Source organism: Rana temporaria, chromosome 1 (assembly GCF_905171775.1).
Source record: "Rana temporaria chromosome 1, aRanTem1.1, whole genome shotgun sequence".
In the NCBI taxonomy this organism is placed as follows: Eukaryota; Metazoa; Chordata; class Amphibia; order Anura; family Ranidae; genus Rana; species Rana temporaria.
In genome coordinates this window covers 213,857,584-213,882,001 of record NC_053489.1, presented here as the reverse complement: position 1 = coordinate 213,882,001, position 24,418 = coordinate 213,857,584, and the positions used below count along the sequence as shown (strand labels likewise).

Sequence of the window (24,418 nt, the reverse complement as noted above, 5' to 3'; positions counted from 1 at the left end):
GAGAGGGAGGGTTTTGGAAGAGAGAGGGGTGGGTCAGGGAGAGAGAGGGGGGGTCAGGCAGAGAGAGAGGGGGGATCAGGGAGAGAGAGAGGGGATCAGGGAGAGAGATAGGAGATCAGGGAGAGAGATAGGAGATCAGGGAGAGAGAGGGGGGTCAGGGAGAGAGAGGGGGGTCAGGGAGAGAGAGGGGGTCAGGGAGAGAGATAGGGGGTCAGGGAGAGAGAGGGGGTTCAGGGAGAGAGAGGGGGGTCAGGGAGAGAGATAGGGGGTCAGGGAGAGAGATAGAGGGTCAGGGAGAGAGAGGGGGGTCAGGGAGAGAGAGGGGGGTCAGGGAGAGAGAGGGGGGTCAGGGAGTGAGAGGGGGATCAGGGAGAGAGATAGGGGGTCAGGGAGAGAGAGGGATGATCAGGGAGGGAGAGAGAGGGGTGGTCAGGGAGGGAGAGAGAGGGGGGGTCAGGGAGGGAGAGAGAGGGGTGGTCAGGGAGGGAGAGAGAGGGGTGGTCAGGGAGAGAGAGAGGGGTGGTCAGGGAGAGAGAGAGGGGTGGTCAGGGAGAGAGAGGGGTGATCAGGGAGAGAGATAGGGGGTCAGGAGATGGACGGGGGGGGGGGGGGGTCAGGGGGAGAGAGGGGGGATCAGGGAGAGAGAGGGGGGGTCAGGAGATGGACGGGGGGTCAGGGGGAGAGAGGGGGGATCAGGGAGAGAGGGGGGATCAGGGAGAGAGGGGGGATCAGGGAGAGAGAGGGGGGTCAGGCAGAGAGGGAGGGTTTTGGAAGAGAGAGGGGTGGGTCAGGGAGAGAGAGGGGGGGTCAGGCAGAGAGAGAGGGGGGGTCAGGCAGAGAGAGAGGGGGGATCAGGGAGAGAGAGAGGGGATCAGGGAGAGAGATAGGAGATCAGGGAGAGAGATAGGAGATCAGGGAGAGAGAGGGGGGTCAGGGAGAGAGAGGGGGGTCAGGGAGAGAGAGGGGGTCAGGGAGAGAGATAGGGGGTCAGGGAGAGAGAAGGGGGTCAGGGAGAGAGAGGGGGTTCAGGGAGAGAGAGGGGGGTCAGGGAGAGAGATAGGGGGTCAGGGAGAGAGATAGAGGGTCAGGGAGAGAGAGGGGGGTCAGGGAGAGAGAGGGGGGTCAGGGAGAGAGAGGGGGGTCAGGGAGTGAGAGGGGGATCAGGGAGAGAGATAGGGGGTCAGGGAGAGAGATAGGGGGTCAGGGAAAGAGATAGGGGTCAGGGAGTGAGAGGGGGGTCAGGGAGTGAGAGGGGGGTCAGGGAGAGAGGGGGGGATCAGGGAGAGAGATAGGGGGTCAGGGAGAGAGATAGGGGGTCAGGGAGAGAGAGGGGGGTCAGGGAGAGTGATAGGGGGTCAGGGAGAGAGATAGGGGGTCAGGGAGAGAGATAGGGGGTCAGGGAGAGAGATAGGGGGTCCGGGAGAGAGAGGGGGGTCAGGGAGTGAGAGGGGGATCAGGGAGTGAGAGGGGGATCAGGGAGAGAGATAGGGGGTCAGGGAGAGAGATAGGGGGTCAGGGAGAGAGAGGGGGGTCAGGGAGAGAGAGGGGGGTCAGGGAGTGAGAGGGGGATCAGGGAGAGAGATAGGGGGTCAGGGAGAGAGATAGGGGGTCAGGGAGAGAGAGGGGGTTCAGGGAGAGAGAGGGGGGTCAGGGAGAGAGATAGGGGGTCAGGGAGAGAGAGGGGGGTCAGGGAGAGAGAGGGGGGTCAGGGAGTGAGAGGGGGATCAGGGAGAGAGATAGGGCGTCAGGGAGAGAGATAGGGGGTCAGGGAGTGAGAGGGGGGTCAGGGAGTGAGAGGGGGGTCAGGGAGTGAGAGGGGGGTCAGGGAGAGAGATAGGGGGTCAGGGAGAGAGATAGGGGGTCAGGGAGAGATAGGGGGTCAGGGAGAGAGATAGGGGGTCAGGGAGAGAGATAGGGGGTCAGGGAGAGAGATAGGGGGTCAGGGAGAGAGATAGGGGGTCAGGGAGAGAGAGGGGGGTCAGGGAGTGAGAGGGGGATCAGGGAGTGAGAGGGGGATCAGGGAGAGAGATAGGGGGTCAGGGAGAGAGATAGGGGGTCAGGGAGTGAGAGGGGGGTCAGGGAGAGAGGGGGGGATCAGGGAGAGAGATAGGGGGTCAGGGAGAGAGATAGGGGGTCAGGGAGAGAGATAGGGGGTCAGGGAGAGATAGGGGGTCAGGGAGAAGGGAGCAGTGAAAGAGCTCACTCACTTGGAATGGACCCCACTCCCCATGTGCTCACTGGTTCATGCAGCAGTTTTTCGGTGTGGCTGCTAGATTTTAATCGTCCCTCTTCACAGGAGGGGCGGGACTCGGGAGAAGTGTGTAACTATTCAGGTCAGCAATGCTGGAGGTGGATAGGACGGAGCGCAGAGGAGGGCGGGACTCGGGAGAAGTGTGTAACTATTCAGGGCAGCAATGCTGGAGGTGGATAGGACGGAGCGCAGAGGAGGGGCGGGACTCGGGAGAAGTGTGTAACTATTCAGGGCAGCAATGCTGGAGGTGGATAGGACGGAGCGCAGAGGAGGGGCGGGACTCGGGAGCAGTGTGTAGCTGATGTGTCATCATGATTTAGAGAAGGGATTTCTGGACACACACCAGAGCGGAGAGCGGACACAGTATGCCAGAGCGGAGAGCCGCGCGGGGGGAGGGGGGGGGGGGGCGGCGACGCTGCTTGACATATGTGCGGGACTCGGGAGTAGACTAATCAGCGGCCAGGCGCCCTAGGCGGCCGTGCGCCCTAAGCGGTTGCTTAACTCGCCTAGTGGTAGCGCCGGCCCTGCTCTTCATTACGTAAGGAGAAACCCCAAATCGTGTTGATACAAGAAACCCACTTTAGAACAGATAGTATTCCAGTGCTCCGGAGCCGTCTTTTCCCGACTGTTTTTCATGCTACGAATGACACTTCAAAAGCTAGAGGGGTATCCATACTGGTGTCCAGACACTGCCCACTAAAGGTTGAAGATGTTGAAAGTGATCCCAATGGAAGATTTATTTTTATTAAAGGCAAACTACACAACTCTCCTATTACAATCGCGAATATATACGCCCCTAACTCACAACATGTCAGTTTCTTCCGCGACACTATCCAACACCTTACCATTTTTCGTGCAGGAATGTTGATCATGGGCGGCGATTTCAATACTCCGTTGACCCCCCTCCTCGATGCCTCGAATGGTTCTTCCTGCTTAACACACACACTTCGCTCTGTCAAAACGCAACTAGATTCGCTTACCCTACATGACACCTGGCGTTCATTGCACCCTACTACAAAGGACTATACCTACTACTCACCCTTACACGCCAGATATTCACGTATCGATTATTTTTTTGTCACCCAGGAGGACCTTATTCGACTTACAAAGGCATCTATCGAGCCCATGATATTATCTGATCACCACCCGATCACCATGACACTCACTTGGAAAGGTCGGATCCCAGGTCGTCCCCCATGGCGAATGGATGATTCTATTCTCCTGGATCAGGGTTGTGTAGCTGAGTTGTCAGATACTCTGACACAATTCTTCTCTGACAACTCATCTACGGAGACTACTCCCGCTCCTATTTGGGCGGCACACAAATGCGTCCTCAGAGGGAAGATCATATCTATCATGGCTAGACGCCGCAAACTGCGTGCTGCTCGGCTTGAGGAACTCTTTGCAAAAATCAGAACCCTTGAAGGGGCCCATAAACGCTCCCTGGCTGCAGACTCCCTTGCAGCTTTGATGGAAGCCAGAAGGGATCTCCAATCTGAGCTTCACTCGTTTAACATATAAATTTGCCCTTACACACAAGCTATACTATGAGTTTGGAAACAAATCAAGTAAACTTTTGGCCCACGCAATACAGAAAAAGAAGGAGGTTAACACAATACACTCTATTACCACCCCAACAGGTGACATTTTGCATAGAACTGATCTGATTGCGAAACAATTTACATCCTTTCTCTCATCACTATACAATTTACCCACGCCTTCAGGATCAGGGACTCCCGCCCATAGAAGCCAACTTATTAATGACTTCCTCTCTAAATATGGTCTACCTTCTGCCCAGATCCCCGATTTAAACTGTTTGGATTTACCAATATCAGTGGAGGAGGCAATATCTGCTCTGAAACAAATGAAATCGGGAAAAAGCCCAGGTCCTGATGGCTTGAGCTCAGGATATTACAAATCATTCGCCCCAATACTGATCCCACATTTAGTTAAGGCATTCAATGACATACCTTTCTCACCCCCGACTGGTCGAGACCTCTTGGAGGCTCACATTGCCCTAGTGCCGAAACCGGGGAAGGATAGCACGCTGGTACCTAACTACCGGCCTATATCATTACTCAATGTTGACTTGAAGCTATTCGCAAAAATTTTAGCCAATAGATTAATAATTCATCTCCCGACTCTAGTTTCAACGGATCAGGCTGGCTTTGTCCCTGGAAGGGAGGCCAGGGACAACACCATAAAGGCGATAAATATTCATCATTGGCTGTCAACATCTAAAACCAAAGGATTTCTGTTGTCCCTCGACGCCGAGAAGGCGTTCGACAGGTTGGCCTGGGACTATATGGAAGCAGCATTACGCAAACTGGGCTTCCCTAATCATTTCATGCAGATGATTTTAACACTCTATTCGGTCCCTTCGGCCCGTGTTAAAATTAACGGTCGACTGTCGGACGCCTTCTCGGTGCGCAATGGAACTAGACAGGGTTGCCCCCTCTCCCCTTTGATTTTTATCCTAACATTGGAACCCCTATTGAGATGTTTGAGGGACAATCCTGATATTCGGGGCGTCGACATCAAACACCGTCAGTATAAAATAGCTGCTTATGCAAATGACATTCTTCTGTTTCTAACGAATCCTCTGGTTACTCTACCCAACCTACTTAAAGACTTTGAACTATTTTATGCACTCTCCAATTTCCAAATCAATTTCAGCAAGTCGGTTGCACTAAATGTATCTCTACCAACTGAAACTGTAGATCTATGCAAAAAAAAATTCCCCTTTAAATGGGATCCTAACGATATAACCTACCTCGGGATTAAACTCCCCACAAAACTTTCAAATTTATTCACTCGCAACTTCCCACCGGCAATGCAATCTGTAAAAGCCGACTTAGAAACTTGGACCAAGGGCTCTTTTTCCTGGTTTGGACGTGCAGCTATTCTTAAGATGAACGTCCTGCCGAGACTTTTGTACTTGCTACAAGCCATCCCCATCAGACTCCCCGCTAAATTCCTGACTTCATTCAAATCACTCTGTAGAACCTTTCTGTGGGGTGGTCGTCCAGCCAGATTGAGTTGGGACAGATTGTCTTTACCTAAATCAAAGGGAGGCATAGGAATCCCGGACCTCTCTAGGTATCACCGGGCCTGTCTTCTTTCCCGAATAGTGGACTGGCACATTCATGGTCAGAATAAAGATTGGGTGGACCTGGAAGAAGCCTTTGTGGGCTTCCGAATTTCCCACCTCCCCTGGATAGATCGACCACTCACCACTAGGAAATGTACTTCACACCCCTTGATAGGTCCAACCCTTGCTTGTCTCAGGACAGTGTTTAAAGAGCAGAGCTTGGCACCTTTTCCAGGTCCCATGACACCGCTTACACATAACCCGGGCTTCCCAGAAGGTATTGACACCAAAGACCCACAAGCAGCACATACTGAGCCCTCCTTACGGGCGCTCCAATTTTTCAAAAATGGAACACTCTTACCCCAGTCAGTTATGATATCGCAATTCCCTGCCTTCCAAATACCGCGCTTCAAATACTTCCAACTCAGACACTTTCTTCAGACCACTCCTGCCCCAACCTTATGGTGCAGAGATCTCACTCCCTTTGAAACTCTTTGTGCTTCCTCTACTCCACAACGACATCTAATCTCAATTTTGTATTCTATGCTTACACCCACTGACACCTCAATGTCCTCTATTCATGACAAATGGGAAAGTGACTTACAGATTTCCATATCTGAGGACGACTGGAACTCTATTTGGACACATATACACAAAGGTTCGATTAACGTATCTGCTCAGGAAAATAGGTATAAGATATACTCACGTTGGTACAGAACCCCTAGCAAGCTACACAAATTTTATCCAACAGTTTCTTCTACCTGCTGGAGATGCAATGAGGCAGAGGGTACACTCTTTCATACTTGGTGGAGTTGTCCGAAAATCCAGTTGTTTTGGAACTCTGTACATTCGCTCATTACCCGCATTACTTCATTCACTCCTGATTTCACCCCTGAGCAATACCTTCTACATCATACCTCCTTGCCACAGTCGACCTACTGGAAATCCCTAATGCTGCATCTAATTAACGCAGCTTCCCAATGTATCCCATTACATTGGAAAGACCCTCTTCCACCCACTATACAGGAATGGCATGTCAGAGTTAACAAGATTGAATTAATGGAAAGGCTAATCCATCAGGCTAGAGATGCAACGGACAGATTCAGACTCACCTGGGGTTGTTGGATACACTACAAAGACTCCCTTCCTACTGACTTTCTAACAGCTCCCTCTGACCACCATGACTGATCTCACATGAAAGCTTTCCTCATCCTGGACTCTCTACATTGCTGGTTCCCCTTCCTTTCCCCTTGGTATTATCCTCCCCCCCTCTTTCCTATATCACATACTCCTATTTACTATCGCGAGGTTCGCATATATACATCTTTTCAGTTTATCACACACCTGGAGAGGTTATACCCTCCTTCTCCTGCACTTCCCTGGTATGAAATAACACTACACATCATATGAGTTACCCACAAGTTCTGTATCTCCTATGATCTATACTGGACTATTGAATTTACCTATCTGTACTGACCAGATATCTTCTTACCCCCCTTAGTTATGCACTTATTAAATTTTCCCCCCTCTTGGCCCACAGTTTTGCTCCCCCTGGGGGTGGATTGAGAGGGGGGACTAACCTATTGGTCGTTCTAAAGGCTGTTATATTGTACTTTAGTCCTTTCTACCTATGTAGTGATAACAGTTTGTATCATACCATGGACTTTCCCAGGTTCAGGTACAAATGCGACTTTCCCGTTGGAGGTGCTACTACCTATTTCATATTTGGTTTATTGCACATTTCAATAAATGTTTATTAGCAACATTACGAATAAGAAATAACCGTTCATTTTTCCGTACTGCGATACGGTTTGTATTACAGTACTGTATATGCTTGCTGGTATTGCTACAATCTATAGAATGTACTGCATATCCTGTTATGCTGATTTATTCCTTGAATAAACTACTATTCTGGAAAAAAAAAAAAAAAAAAAGACACACTTGTCTTTGTACTCCTCACCTGGTTGCCGCCACACACACTTTAAACCATCTGAACCAAATAAGTTTATCTTGGTCTCATCAGACCACAGGACATGTTCCAGTAATCCATGTCCTTAGTCTGCTTGTCTTCAGCAAACTGCGTACTTTCTCGTGCATCATCTTTAGACGACAGCCATGCAGACCAATTTGATCCAGTGTGCAGCGTATGGTCTGAGCAATGACAGGCTAACCCCCCACCCCTTCAACCTCTGCAGCAATACTGGAAGCACTCAAATGTCTATTTTCCAAAGACAACCTCTGTATATGACGCTGAGCATGTGCATTCAGCTTCTTTGGTCGACCATGGTGAGGCCTGTTCTGAGTGGAACCTGTCCTGTTAAACTGCTGTATGGTCTGGGCCACCATGCTACAACTCAGTTTCAGGGTCTTTGTAATCTTCTAGCCCATCTTTATGCAGAGCAACAATTCTTTTTTTCAGATCCTCAGAGTTCTTTGCCACGAGGTGCCATGTTGAACTTCCAGTGACCAGTATGAGAGAGTGAGAGCGATAACACCAAATTTAACACACCTGCTTTCCATTCACACCTGAAACCTTGTAACACTAACAAGTCACATGACACCGGGGAGGGAAAATGGCTAATTAGGCCCAATTTGGTCATTTTCATTTAGGGGTGTACTCACTTTTGTTGCCAGTGGTTAAGACATTAATGGCTGTGTGTTATTTTGAGGGGACAGCAAATTTAGACAAGCTGTACACTCACTACTTTACATGTAGCAGTGTGTCATTTCTTCAGTGTTGTCACATAAAATAAAATAATAATAAAATAATTACAAAAATGTCAGGGGTGTACTCACTTTTGTGAAATACTGTACATGCCCCACTCTGAGCACTGGTGTCTCGCTGTATACCTGTTGAGAGTTGGTCTTCATTACCTCCAGTTTCCTAATCTGTGAATTGAAAGTTTTGACATGTGCACTGCCAAAAAAAAAAAAAATTCCGTTTTATTATTTTTTTGCTTTTTTTCGGAAATTCGGAATTCGGAAATGAAAAAATTCGGATGTACGAAAAAAAATTAATTCGGGATTTCGGAATTTCTAAAATTCGAAAATTTAAAAAATCGAAAATTCCACAATTTCGAAAATTCCACAATTTCGAAAATTCAGATTTTTTTTAATTTTCGAATTTAAAATTTTTTTATTTTTCAAATTTTTCATTTTGGAAAATGAAAAATTCCAAAATTCGAAATTTCGAAAATGAAAAATTCCAAAATGAAAAATTTGAAATTTCGAAAATGAAAAATTTCGAAAATTCGAAAATGAAAAAATTCGAAAATGAAAAATTTCGAAAATTCGAAAATGAAACATTTCGAAAATGAAAAATTTGAAAATAAAAAAAAAACTGAAAAATTCAAAATTTCTAAAATTGAAAAATTCGAAGATAAAAAATGAAAAATTCGAAATTTCGAAAATTAGGAATTTCTAAAATTAAAAGAAAAACGAAAAATGTTCATATTTCCGAACTTCCGAACTTCCGAAATTCGGAAATACGAAAATTCGGAAATGTAAAAGTTCGGAAATACGAAATTGAAAATGAAAATTTCGAGAATTATAAAAAAATGAAAAATTCGAAAATTCGAAAATTGAAAAATTCGAAAATAAAAAATGAAAAATTTGACATTTCTAAAATTCTGGATTAAAAAAAAAAAAAACGAAAAATTTAAAAATTTCGTTTTTCACTCCTGTGACCCGTTTTCAGCGGCGAGCGGTCTGAAGTCCGCTCTCCGCTGACGTCACTGCCATCAGTCAAAGCAGTGCGGGGAACACGCGGCAACTCAAATGAAATCGTATGTCCTGCGCCCATCTGAGCATGCTCACAATTACGCCCGGCGTAAATCCTTAGATACGCCGACCCACCGTTTACTCCCAGGGCATAAATACGCCCAGACATGCGCCCTTCGAGTGCAAAAGTACACCCGTCTGATTGTTGGTGGTGTAGGTACTTTTGCTCTCTTCCTGTTGACCATGTCTGCTCGGCGTAGTGGGAATAGGAAGAAGAACTTCTCCCCAGAGGAGTGGGCCATCATAATAGCGACCATGGAGAGATATGACGCTCGCCTCCATGGGGCACAGAGCAAGGACACCAGCAAGGGCGAGAGGGATGAGATCCTGATGCGGATAACCACCCAGGTGAATGCCCTAGGCAATGAGGTGAGGAGGCCCCAGGACATAGCAAAAAAAATGAATGACATGCGCAGGAGGGTCAAGGAGAAGCTGGCCAATATGAGAAGACATGCCAGGGGCACTGGTGGTGGACCAGCCTCTACCATTCGGCTGACTTCTGAGGAGCAGGTGGTTGCCCACTGCATTGAGAGGGAGCAAGTGGAGGGAGTTGAGGGCTATGACTCAGTTGAGCCGGCCTTGAGGACAGGTAAGTGTGTTTTTTCTCCTATCTGGTGTGTAGCATGTGAAGGGGTGGAAGGGAACTTGTGATAAGTGTGTGGGTCCACCAACATGTGAATGTTTTGTGTCATCCGGAGATGTCCAGGAGGGAGCTGGGCCATCTGGTGCCTCTGCCCATCCCACACCATCCCCTGAGCATTATGCCCCTGACCCCCTGGGAAGCCAAGAGGCATTGGTGGAGGGGAGTGGTGCCCAGACCTCCACTGAAGAGGTGATTGAGGAGGATGTGGAACATCTGGGTGAGGAGTTGTCCCTGTATCTGGAAGAGTCCTCCCTCTCGGCTGGTCCGTCCCGGACGTCAAACCTCATATGATCCAGCCCCTCAGGATCCATCCCCAACCCACCCACTCCCTTAAGTCCCTCCCCCTATGCCAGGCCTCAAGCCTCTCCTGGCCCCAGGAAGGCAACCAGGAAGACCAGGGGGGTTCCTGACTTCCTGCCTGAAAATCTCACCAGGGCCCAGGACTCTCAGACCCGCCATATGGGTGAGATGGCCGAGGAGATGAGGCGAGTTGCCGACAGCCTGGCCTCCACGGGCCACGTCAATGATGGCCTGCAAGATGTGGCTGGCAACACTGCAGCTGTGATCACCTGCCTGGGTGAGCTGCAGGCCACAACAGCTATCCCTCGGGGCAGAGGTGAGGTCCCTGACTGAGGCCGTCCAGGGCAACACAGCTGCCATTGAGGCGGAGGGGAGACTGTCGTGACAGGTGCAGTCAGAGACTAACAACATCCTCACCCGCATTGCCGTGGCTTTAGAGGGCAGGCCTCCAGCCATGGAGAGACCGGTGGATGCTCCTCCACCTGATGCCCCCCCACCTGAGCCTTCTACCAGGCAGTTACGGAGCAGTGGCCGTGGCTGTGGCAGCAGCCAGGGCAACTGATTTTTTTGGGTTTGCCTTATTTAGTGCTCTGGTAAAGAGCGTTTTTATTTATTTTGTGCTCTGGTGAAGAGCGTTTTTATTTATTTTGTGCTCTGGTGAAGAGCGTTTTTGTTTTGTTTCAATTACTGCACACGATGAGGCGTGCAGATTATAGTGTGACTGGTGTGTGAATGGGGGGGGTGACACTCCTGCCAGTAAGGGGTGTCACCCTCGGTCGTTGGGGAGAAGTTATCCCCATGACCGTGTGAATATGGTATGAATGGTCAGCGACATAATTGGAGCCTTGACGTGGCGTTGCTGCTCCCAAGTCCTGCATGTTGGACTTGGGCTAATCCAATGTGATGTGGATGTGCTGTGTGTGAGCTAGGGACCACAGTGGTGTGCATGCGTGCATTGTCCTTGTGCCATGATGAATGTGTGTGTTTAACGTGCAAAGATGCGTTCCACGAGGCATCTCCTGACTGCAGTTCCCTCAGCAGACGGGGTAGCCTCGGGCAGGGGGGGAATGTTTGGTTCGGGGGTCAGGTCATCACATATGTCAATCTCCAGGCCCTTTCTCTCGGCAAAGTTGTGCAGAATGCAACATGCCCCGATGATCTGGCACACGTGCATGTGCCCCTCGTGATGTCTGCATCATGGGGTCGGACAGTCATGCCTGTCTCCCATGTCACTCACCAACCAGCCAGCTGTGCCCGTACACATTCTGTTTCAATTCCGTTGGGATGGTGCTTTGACGGTATATGTAGCTGTCGTGGCTGGACCCTGGGTGTTTGGCACGGACGTGCCATTTGAGGCCTTGGCCATCGACTATAACCTGTACGTTGATGGAATGCCAGTGCTTCCGATTGCGGTATATGTGCTCTGTGTCACGGGGGGGCCGTAGTGCCACATGTGTGCAATCAATGGCCCCCACGGTGCGTGGGAATCCTGCAATTCTGACAAAATCCGCCATTGCCTTATTCCGCAGGTGCTCCTGGGTGGGTCTGATGATGTGGTCGGACATGGGTCTGAGGATTGCGGGGACAACCTGGTGCACACATCTGCTCATGCTGGTTTGTGACATCCCAGCCACAACTCCACTCGTACGCTGAAAAGATCCACTGGTGAGGAAATGCAGTGTTGCCAGTGCCTTGACCAGTGGCTGCACTGCATGTGAGCATGTGTCTGGCTGGTGATGTCATCCTGCAGGGTTGTGGTTAATTCCAGGATGGCATGAGTGTTGAATCTGAAGATGCGATACACCTCTGAATCCCCCATGCCAAAGACGTTCATGCGCGTTCGGTATATCCTCTCCCGTGCCCTCCTCCTTCTACGCTCCTGGGCACACACTAGTAGTGCTATGACCATGCCTGCCCCTGGCATGTTGGCATACAGATGTGTTGTCCTGCAAGTGTGGTTGCTCAGCTCGTCCGTAACGGTGCTGCTGAAGCTGCTCTCCAGCTGACCTGCACATGTCTGGTGCAAAGTTACCCCTGCTTTATGAGGGGCAACTTTAGGCCGGACGTACAGCTTACACGCACCGCGCTTAGCCTGCGTCGGGCGGACTTACGTTCGGGAATCGGCGTATCTCCCTCATTTGCATATTTGAATAGGAAATCAATGGGAGCGCAAGATGCGCCCAGCGTAAATATGCGCCCACGCTACGCCGGCGTAGAAAAGTTACGTCGGTCAGAAGAAGCCTATTTTCAGGCGTATCTGGTTCTGTGGGTACGGCGCATAGATACTTTGGCATATATATACACTTACGCCACGCATCTCGAGATACGCCGGCGTAACTTCTTTGAGAATCTGGGCCAGTGTTTCTTGCCCGGTAAAAATGTAACTATTTGCACTGCGCATATGTGACAAAACTGACCAAAAGAAAAAGGATTAATTTGAATAATTTATTGATCGAAATGTGGTCATTACGTGATGGCACTAATGTTTGCTCTCAAGGCCGAGTGTTCGTTTTTGAAAACGAGTTCCAACTCATTTTTGTATAGTGCTTGGCCATCATAACTTTACTTTTTGATGCCTAGGAACAGAACAGCAGAAAGAAAATCTCAAGGATCTTTATCAAATTTATTTATAAAAAATGACCTGTGACAAATCACGATCTCCACCTTGTCCAATGAGAGAACACTTTGCATTAATTGGAAATGTTCATAGGGGTAGATTTTCTAAAACTGGAGCACTCAGAATCTGGTGCATGGTAGCCAATCGGCTTCAAACCTCAGCTTGTTCAATTAAGCTTTGACAATAAAACCTAGAAGCTGATTGGTTTCTATGCAGAAGTGAGCCTGATTTTGCACTCTCCAGCTTTAGTAAATAAACCCCTATTGTGTTCTCTGAATAGTGCCTATGGCAAGCAAGCCTCCTCTGTTCAGTAAGCAGCAGGGCAGATGCTTAGCACAAGACCCAGAAGCTAGCAGCAATCATTGTAGTTTAGTGGTGCCTACTACAGACATGTACATACTTACATTGATCCAAGCTGGACCAATGTAACTATGTACAAATATTCATACCTAAACTTCAGCTTTAAGCTTTTTATTAAACCTATACACACATTTTTTTTAATCTGATTTAGAGGAAAAAACCCTTAGTGCAGACAGGCAGGTGATGGATCTTTCAATGAAGATGAAAGAGGGATGGCCATCTGACCACAGAACTCTAGAAAATAAGTGCTTGTTAATGGAAATTCTTTGTGGTTACTAGCCTGTGCCAAAATTCGGATTCATAGCAAATGGATTTTGGGTACTCTAATCAAGTTTTGAGGGACTTGCATGAAAACTGTGAGAAACGAGTATATAGCTTTACATAAGCTATATACAGTTGTATGCAAAAGTTTAGGAATCCCTGACAATTTCCATGATTGTCATTTATAAATATTTGGGTGTTTGGATCAGAAATTTCATTTTGATCTATCAAATAACTGAAGGACACAGTTATATTTCAGTAGTGAAATAAGGTTTATTGGATTAACTGAAAATGCGCAATATGCATCAAAACAAAATTAGACCGGTGCATAAATTTGGGCACCCCAACAGAAAAATCCTGTCAATATTTAATAGAGCCAACTTTAGCAGAAATAACAGCCTCTAGACGCTTCCTATAGCCTATATTGAGTGTCTGGATTCTGGATGAATGTGTTTTGGACCATTCCTCCTTACAAAACATCTCCAGTTCAGTTAGGTTTGATGGTTGCCGAGCATGGAAAGCCAGCTTCAAATCACCCCACAGATGTTCAATGATATTCAGGTCTGGGGACTGGGATGGCCATTCCAGAACATTGTACTTGTTCCTCTGCATAAATGCCCGAGTAGATTTTGAGCAGTGTTTTGGGTTGTTGTCTTGTTGAAATATCCAGCCCCAGCGTAACTTCAACTTTGTGACTGATTCCTCAACATTCTCAAGTATCTGCTGATATTGAGTGGAATCCATGCGACCCTCAACTTTAACCAGATTCCCAGTACCGGCACTGGCCACACAGCCCCACAGCATGATGGAACCTCCCCCAAATTTTACTGTGGGTAGCAAGTGTTTTTCTTGGAAGGCTGTGTTCTTTTGCCGCGATCCATAACACCCCTTGTTATGACCAAATAACTCAATCTTTGTTTCATCAGTCCACAGCACCTTATTCCAGAATGAAGCTGTCTTGTCCAAATGTGCGTTTGCATACTTCAAGCGACTCCGTTTCTGCAGAAAAGGCTTCTTTCACATCACTCTCCCATACAGCTTCTCCCTGTGCAAAGTGCGCTGAATTGTTGAAGGATGCACAGTGACACCATCTGCAGTAAGTTGATGTTGTAGGTCTTTGGAGGTGGTGCGTGGGCTGTTTTTGACCGTTCTCACCATCCTTTGCCTTTGCCTCTCCAATATTTTATGTGGTCTGCCACTTCTGTCCTTAACAAGAACTGTGCCTGAGGTCTTCCATTTCCTCACTATGTTCCTCACAGTGGACACTGACAGCTTGTATCTCTGCGATAACTTCAAAGAGAACAACAACTTGCAATTGGCCACCTTAAATATCTTTTCTCATGATTGGATGCATCTGTCTATGAAGTTCAAGGCTTAATGAGCTCACCAAACCAATTGTGTGTTCCAATTAATCAGTGCTAAGTAGTTACAGGTATTCAAATCAACAAAATGACAAGGGTGTCCAAATTTATGCACCTGTTGAATTTCGTTTTGATGCATTTTGCGCATTTCCGGTTAATCCAATAAACCTCATTTCACTACTGAAATATTAATGTGTCCTTCAGTTATTTGATAGATCAAAATGAAATTGCTGATCCAAAAGCCAAAATATTTATAAATGACACTCATGTTAATTGTCTGGGGTTCCTAAACTTTTGCATACAACTGTATGTGATGCTTCTGCTTTAGTTGGCTCACTTGCATGTTCAAGAGACAAAGTTGCTGAACTAGTTTGTCAGACAATAAGCTTGCTGATACTATGACCTGCCCATAATGACCATTGATGCCTTGGGAAGAAAAGAAGAAGGTGAGGATAAAGCTATGATAAACTCTATACCATCCCAAGGCACTTGCCACCAAGAGTAAACCCAAGTCTTCATGAGCTCAACACTGCGGTGAACTGACCAGGTAGAGATGAAAGCTTGATTTCTTTCCTGTACTTTGGTTGCTATGGCTTTTGTTGTTCATTTTTCAATATCTTTGCGACAAGATAGAACCTCACAATTCGAATCGCGTTCTGCGATCCACCGACCAAAATCTGGTCAGGGTACCAAAAACTAAATACAAATCCAAAGGAGAAAGAAGGTTTGCTTTCCAGGGTCCTAGACTATGGAACGCTTTACCAACCAGCATTCGGTTGGAGGAAAACCACCTGATTTTCAGAAGACGGATCAAAACTCTGCTCTTTTGAGGTCATGAGTCACAAACAACTAGCGCCCAGAAGCGATTCAGTTCGCATGTGTTGCGCTCTATAAATTTTTTCATTCATTCATTCATTCATTCATTTTATTATTCCTGCATGTCTAGATCTTATGCCGCGTACACACAGTCGTTTTTCGGCATAAAAAAAAATGACATTTCATTTTTAAAAACGTCATTTAAAATCATTGTGTGTGGGCTTCACATCGTTTTTCGGCTTCTGAAAAAACTAAAACAATTTTTTTTCGAACATGCTGCATTTTTTAATGTTGTTTTTCGGGTTGTAAAAAATGATCGTGTGTGGGCTAAAACGACGTTTTAAACCCACGCATGCCCAGAAGCGAGTTATGAGACGGGAGCGCTCGTTCTGGTAAAACTACCGTTCATAATGGAGTAAGCACATTCATCACGCTGTAACAGACAAAAAAGCGTGAATCGTCTTTTACTAACAAGGAATCAGCTAAAAGCAGCCCAAAGGCGAATAGAACTTCCCCTTTAGAGTGCCGTCGTACGTGTTGTACGTCACCGCGCTTTGTTCATCATTTTTCAAAAACGATGGTGTGTGGGCAACATCGTTTTTAATGATGAAGTTGGAAAAATTTTGTTTTTTGGACATGCTGAAAAATGTCTTATTTTTCATGCCGAAAAACGACCGTGTGTACGCGGCATTAGGCTTAAGGCAACGCTAAACATTTTGTTTGAGTAAACATTGCGTCCCTTTTTTTTTTGTCCCCTATTTGTGTACATTTTCGTTTTCCCAGCTTAATAGCAGCATTAATCTCTCAATGATTGCAGTCGTTTATTAGGAATGTTGCACAACTTAAGACTTTTTGTTCGGGAATCAAATTTTTCTTTTTTTCTTTTGTAACAATGAAAACAAGGCTAAACTGGTTCTTATCATGTATGTTTTAATAATTGTTGGGAAAAAGGAAATGAACTGCCTAGACTGTGTGTGTATGTTTAAATGCACTGCTATTGCCTATTGTCCTACTTTACTTTTTATTGCTGATATACTGATAAAATCAAAACAATAATATAACGTAATGGCAATGTACTAAAGCTGGCCATAGATGATTGTGTTTTTTTTTTTTTTTTTTGGCCAGTGGGCTGAATGGAAAAAAAAAAAGAATGGATTCCTCCAAATGGGACATTGTATTCTGCAGTGGGGCCCTCCGCTGTCAGGATGCATTGATCAGCAGCTGTAGCCACCTGATCAAGAAAAAATTTCCAGATTTCGACCCCTCTATGTCCTCCTTAAAGCTAGCCATAGATGGGATTTTCTTTCCTGCAACTACAGGTTGCAGGAAGGAAAATTGCTTGATACCCTTTAACACAGCCAGTGTTGATGGGGGCATCCCTCCTGCAGCGCTATAGTATTCTCCCACTGGGAGGGGGGGTGACCGGGAGAACACACAGTGATTATTGCTAGCAGGTACAGCTGCTGCCAACAATAGAATGAAAAAATGCGACAGGCTATTGTTTTCAAGTTGATTGATCATCTTGGGTACAATCAGCCTACCCAATACGGTTGCCACTTCCTCCCTTTAAACCTGAACACATATGAATTACACAGGTTCTGAGGCTAATTTAATGCAAACAAGGCACTAAGTGAGTTTAATTACCACCTTAATCAGCCACAGAACCTGTGTAATTAGTATGTGTTCGGGTTTAACGGGATGAGGTGGAAACCCTCTACTACCCATACATGGTTTAAATCTTGGCCAATCCCTGCTGAACCGGCCAAGAATCGAGCTGCCTATGGCCAGCTGTACACACAGATTTTTTTTAGTTCAGATTGCAGGCTGATTTATTATTCCACACTTTACAGCACAGATGGAAAAATCTCCTGATAGGGGGTATTGTATTCTGACAGCGGCTGCATCCAATTGCCTAACAATCCCCCCTTCCCCCATGGCTCCTTCAATTTTTTAAATTTAAGAATCTTGTGTGGGTGCCAACAGGGCCATCCATCAATAAAGTGAATATTAAAAATAAAGGAACTGTGGGAGGGGGAATTGTCAGCTGAACAGTGGCTGCATCCAGTCAGATGAAGCCGCTGTTTTGCCGCCAATTGCCTCCAGCTCCTTAAATTTAAAAAATTTAGGGATGTTGAGTGGGAGGGTGCTGATAGGGCAACCCACAAAACGAATTTCATCTGGTTCATCAGGAACTAGCCAAAATTGCCTGCTTATTTCCCTAAAGCCCCCAGACAACTGGACCCTGCTTTACATTTAGTACCAGTGTTCAGGATTTAGTAGCTAGACCAAAATTAAAACGTTGTATAGTATACACCAGTAAAATATATACTTCCTATATAACACACATATCGACTTGCCTTTTAATATACAACTTTTTCACATGGTTTGTACAGTAGTAACAATGAAGAAGGAATATAAACTGAAATATATAATTACACGGTTCTCCGTTCACAGGGTGCTACTGAGGGATGGGGAATAGCTTACAGTTTAAATGCTAAGTATATGCATTAATCATGAGGCAGGGATAATATCAAGTGACTGTATCACATTACCAATGCAATATGCCATAATTTAAAGCTATTCCTATGTATTGTGTCAAGATATAGGACCTCATTTAATACAACATTATAAATAGTTGTATGCTGGAGCCATTATTAGTGAGCCATTAGCTTTTAATATATCTACGGTATGTAGTTCTAAAATGATTGATGAAAGGGGTTACCAGTCCATTGCTTAGGGAGATTGACCCTATCCTGGTGAACATTCTCAGTGAGTCTACATTTACATAGCTAAATAGCAGTGACCAGGGGTGGTCGCGGGCAAGAACCAGCCCATTCTTGCCACTGCTTGTACATAATGCATCCACACGTGTGTGAACAGTTGCAGATGTCAGAGTCAAGTCTATGGCCAGTGCCACCACTGTTCACCTGTAACCACTCATCTGAGCAGTAATGCAGGCTATACATGGGTCGACCTCTGAATGAATTTTCTTTTTATGTGTTCTGTGATCTGATGGTGCCACCATTGATTTCGAAATTCTATCAACCAAGCCTTCAATTTCTCCTCATGTTGCTACAGAAAATATTTTTCGTGGCCGGGAATCTTCTTTTCTTTCCAGGTCACAGCTCGTGCGCATTTCTTTTTCAACAATATTTCTCGCACGATTCTCCCATCATTGATTTAAAAATGTTTGTTTTTCCAAAAATTTACAACATGCCCGATCACTCAAATTCAATGGTCGTATGAAAACCATCTGTTGCTACGGCCCACTAATGGTGCGAAATTCAAACTAAAATTCTAAGTTACGATTCTCGAAAGAAAATTATTTCGGAATTCGACCCATGTATGTCTGGCTTTACATGTAATAGTCTCCAGCCAACCCTGGACACAGCCAGTGTGCATCCAGGGGCAGCGTTTCTGCCAGGGCTGGACTGGGACAAAAATTTGGCCCTGGACTTCATCCAGACTGGCCCACTTTGACAAGTCTCTCCCATGGCAGCCGGACAACTCCCGCACCCTTCCCCCGGCCACCCAAGCCCCCTCTCCCCCTTCACTAGCCACTAGCCATTCTACTTTATTAGAGTAGAATGACTGGTACTGGTACTCTTATAGGCAGTACCAGTGGGGAAGCATGACATTATTTCACCCGGGGCAAAAAATCAGTTCGGTGCCCCCCCTTATGGGACAAGGTTAGGCAGAAGTGAGAAACTCCCAGGCCATAGCTGTTGAGTCAGCTGTCTGTCCCTTCCCCCATGCTCCTCTGTTGTCCCCCCTGCTCCTCTGGTCCTCCCTCTGCTTCTCTGTTCCCCCCCAGGTGAGCACTGCGGGGAGGGAGAGGGAGATGAGCGCTGCGGAAAGGGAGAGACAGAGGACCGGAGGGGGGGGTGGCGGTCCGCTGTCACTGAAGCCGGCCCACTAAACCATCGGCCCACCGGGAAACTCCCTGTAGTCCCAATGGCCAGTCCATCCCTGGTTTCTGCTGAATTTTGGCTGTACACAAACAATTTCCATCTAACTGACTGACCATAGCGCAGAGTGTTGCTGTGTGTCCAGAGGTGGCAATGCGTTACTTGTTATGGTGACAACTGTCCAAGAAAGCATTTCCCTTAATTAGGAAAAAAAACATTCTACCACTACTTTCATGACAGGAAACTGAAGATGGCCATATACAGTTACATTATTTTGTTCAGCCTGTGGACTGAATGAAAGAAGAGTGATTTGGTTCCTCTAACCATGATATACAGCATGGATGGACGAATCTACCACTGTGGCCATTGTATTGTCATAGTCTGCACCAGTGGCTCTCAGAATGCCCAAACAGCAGCTGCATCGGATTGCATTTTCCATTCAGCTCCTTTATTTTTCCCAATCAAAAGATGGCGTGTGGGAGAGTTGCTACAGAGCCACCCACTAAGTGAATTTTGGCCGGTTCATTGAAAACAGAGCTGAAAAACGTGTTTTAGCTATTCTGTACTCCCAAAAGATCTTGTCTCTCTGAACTCGATTTGGGGATGCCACCATCACTACTAATATTATGCAAACACTACAAAAATCCTGTAATGGGACTTTTTAGGGCAAACCAAACAATGTTCTATATTAAAAAATCATGACTTTATTTTATAACATAAAATCTCAAAAGGCGATGTATACAACATCCGTAATCTCCAAGGCAATTTTTTAACATGTATATTTAAGCAAATACCACCCCCAGTGCGGACTCATGGTATGTAACCACACAAGGAGCAGGCTTCTCCAAAGGGGAGCACTTATGGCACACTAAGACCGCAAGGGGCAAAAATACATCAACCTTCACCTGAGCCCAAATTTTTGTGATATTATGGCATCTGATTACTCACCTTCTATGTTGCACCAGGAGAGGACTTTGCTATCAGAATCATGAATGATACAAATATCTATGTAAATGGTACACTCATCCCTGAAGAAGAAAACAGATACAAAAATTCGAAACACGTTGGATTTCCCAGTCTAAGGACTTTTTGTTGTTTATAAACAGTGTGGTTACATACTATGAGTCCGACACGGGGGTGCCATTTACTTGAATATACATGCTAAAACATTGCCTTGGTGAAACTGATGTTGCACACATCATCTTTTAATATTTTTGTAATATTTTATGTTGATGGGAAATAAAGTAATTATTTTATATATATATTATTATGCAGAATTTATGTAGCGCCAACCACGATTGCCAACATCAGTAAATTTACTGACAATTTGTATCAATTAGTGACTTTTACAACTGTCCGTAAATATCAGGACATTGATTATCAGCACAGCCCAATCAGATGTGCCACCACAGCTGCCATAAAGGTGCCCATCAGCTGCCAGTCAGTGCCCCATCAGAAACAGCTTAGGTGCCCATATCAGTGCCAGTTAGTGCCCACCTCAGTGCCCTACAGTAACACCTGTCAAACCTCATCAGTGCTGCATTCGGTGCCGCCTATTAGTGCCCAACAGTGCTGCATATCAGTGCCCATCAATTCTACATATCCATGCCCATCAAAACTAAATTGTATAACCAAAACAAAGAAAAACTTTTTTAGTTTGTTTAGCAAAAAAATAAAAACCCCACCAAAAGAGAGGCTCTATTTGTGGGAAGAAAATTATAAACATGTAGTTTGGGCACAGTGTTGCATGACAGCACAATTGTCATTCAAAGTGCAACAGCGCTGAAAATTGTCCTGGGAAGGAAGGGGGGGGGGGGGAGGGAATTGCCTGGTATTGAATGGTTAAACTGGTTAAATATCGATTGTCTTAGTAATAGGAGTTCTGTCATTTTTCAGGTTGCCAGTAAAAAATGTGCTCTGTCAGTAAATTTCCAATGTTTTGTCAGTAAAAAATGCCCGGGAGCTTGGCAACCCTGGTGCCAACAGTTTGCGCAAATACTTTAAAAGCTAAGTTTGCCTTCTGCATAAAGGTGACTATGCAGGGCCCCAGTAGGTTAAAAAAAAAAACATTGATTAACGTGAGTGCCATATTTTTAGGATATTGGTGGCACCCCCCAAGCTTGGCCAAAAATCTCCCATATACAGTAATTATCATTGCCACGTCCTGCCTTGTTGCTATGACACTCGATATATTGGACACTCGATATATTGGACACTCGATATATTGGACACTCGATATATTGGACACTCGATATATTGGAAACTCGATATATTGGACACGCCATCTCAGCATCACAGGAGCGAGCGCTCTCCCTGGTTGCAAAGCCCCGCATGAGCAGCATGTTCTCTCTCCTCCTGTTGCATGGATTGCATCCAGTCTCCCTGATTGGATGCAATCCATGCATCTTTATTGTAGTCTGTAATGTTCAATGTTAATACAAAACGAAGGCCAGTTTTCTTGTAGTTTTTGTCTAACACCCTCTCGCATTAATACCGATATTCCAGTATTTGTGTGCTTCCCTGTATGGGCAAACACTGCTTCCTATCATTATAAGGAGATGACAGCTCTTCTGTCCTCATAAGTTTTAAGTCTTCCATGACACGCTATGACTTGCCCCTTCTTTGTAAGTCTCCTGCCCCTTTGTATTTGGAAAAGGGTTACACATGTCATAAACTTTGACTTTTTGCCCTAGCCTGTGCAAGACTCAGCAGGAAAGAGGAATGGTTCTCGCCCGTGCATTCCAGACCCTGCAGGCTAGGTAGGGATCCAACTGATGTTGCAAAGAAAGGTACCACATGCCAAGCCTTGCAGGTTGATCACTCCCATGGCATGACAAACGTAACAACCGAGAGGTCACAAAGGGCGAGCATTTCCTCACTTAGCGCAGGCACGTTATTACATTCCATCAAGAATTTTAGGGAAACTGTCTGGCCTCCAGCCTTTAGGAAGTTAAAGCTGCAGGTTTGTACTGTGCAGTAAAATATATTTTTGGTCTAAAATCCAGAGCTTTTATTGGCTCGTTAATGAGACTCCTGGGAGTCATATATGGAGAATGTGAAGGCAAAAATTCAGACTGAAAACACTGGTGATGTAAGTTGAACTGTATGCGAATAGTTCTAAAAACTTTGCTGAGCAATAAATTAACGGACAGGAAGGTGGCTGCAAAAAATATAGTCTAGAGGTCACTAATACACACATAAACAAAGGAAAGGCAGAGGATGTGGCGCACGGTAGCCATTCTTAAATGTTTATGAGATAAATGACACCTTCATTTAGAGTTCTAGGAGCATAATACATGTATGTGAAAAATATGGCCCTGGGGCTAAATCGGAAATCATACAGAGTGAGATTGTATCTCAAATCTCTAAGTGTAGCATTGTATACAAAAACTTGGGTCACATAAGAATGTACTGCAAAACTCTGTTTATCTAACGCAAAAAAGTTTTTTCTTTTTTTCATTTCGTCTAGCGTGGGGAACAGTTAAAGTACCACCTGTGCCCCTTTGGGGTGATTTTCCTTCATTTTCTGAGAAAAATCTATTCAAAATCAAGAATATACCTCCTGCATACACTTTACACCTACCAAAACTCTGTAGTATTGAACTATATTAAACTTGTTTGCACAATACTAAAAACTATAGTTAAACTAAATAAAACTAATAAACAGTGGTGGCTGGTGCTCAAAATTTTTGGGGGGGCACAAACAAACCAAAAAAAAAAAAACACATCAATTGCAGCCTCACTGTGTCCATCAAATGTCGCCACTGTGCCATCAATTGTCGCCACTGTACCATCAAACGCAGCCACTGTGCCATCAATTGTCGCTAATGTGCCCATCAATTACTGCCAGTTTGCCCCCTGTAAAATGCAGCCAGATTGCCCAAAATAACGGCACCCCCCCCCCCCCCCCCGCCAACACTTGCCTTTCTCGGGTCAGCCATCCTCCTCCACGATCCCTCGATGTTGTTTCAGCCAATCAGGTGACCGGTAACCAGGCACGGTGAACCTGATTGGCTGAGACGCGTGTCGGTGTCAACCAGGGACCGCACACCCTGTGTGTCCTCTGGTTAACCATTTGGAAGCTGATTAGAACCCACAGACTGTAATCGGGAAGCCGCTGGCTCTGATAGACTCTTCCAAAACACACCAACTGCTGTTATTCAGATGGCTGGCGCTCAACAGGGGGCTGGCCAACTGAATAGTGGGCGGCAGCGGGGACAATACATAGATTCATTCAATGCATGAATCTATGTATGTTGAGTGAGTGGGTGCAGGAGAGTAGGGGCGGCGCACCTGCGCCCATATTGGACGCACCACCACTGCTAATAAACTATATTAACCACTTAACACCCGCCCGCCGTCAAATGACGGCGGGCGGAATGCTCTATTGTTCTGACATGACGTCCTGTCATTTTAAGCCGCTAGGGGGCGCGTGCGCACACCCGTCGCGTCACTGGGAACACAATGCGTGTGCCCGGCGGCCGCGATGGCCGCCGGGCACCCGCGATTGCCCAGTAACTGAGCAGGGACGTGGAGCTCTGTGTGTAAACACAGAGATCCACGTCCTGTCAGGGAGAGGAGACCGATGCTGTGTCCCTTGTACAAAGGGACTCAGATCGGTCACCTCCCCCAGTCACCCCCCTCCCCCTACAGTTAGAACACTCACTAGGCTACACATTTAACCCCTTCCCCGCCCCCTAGTGGTTAACCCCTTCCCTGCCAGTCACATTTATACAGTAATCAATGCATATTTATAGCACTGTCCACTGTATAAATGTGAATGGTCCCAAAAATGTGTCAAAAGTGTCCGCTATAATGTCACAGTCCCGAAAAAAATCGCAGATCGCAGCCATTCCTAGTAAAAAAAAAAATCATTATGTCCCCTATTTTGTAGGCAATATACCGTATTTATCAGGGTATTGCGCGCACCCCCAACCTAGAAGGGAAATTTTAGAAAAAAAAAATAAAAATACTTAGTTTGAATGCCCCTCGTTGGTGTCTTGCCCGTCGTCCATCGGCGGCCTTGTCCG

At 46.1% G+C, this 24,418-nt stretch overlaps 1 protein-coding gene across 1 annotated transcript in view; it reads left to right on the top strand.

The window, feature by feature from the left end:
- The first annotated feature begins 15,141 nt into the window (after window positions 1–15,141).
- The window catches only part of ADORA2A (adenosine A2a receptor), a 66,979-nt gene continuing 57,702 nt past the window's right edge, over window positions 15,142–24,418 (top strand). Inside the window, exon 1 of the mRNA XM_040349476.1 lies at window positions 15,142–15,211. The gene's annotated coding sequence lies outside the window, so the exon portion shown is untranslated. The remainder of the gene's footprint in view (window positions 15,212–24,418) is intronic.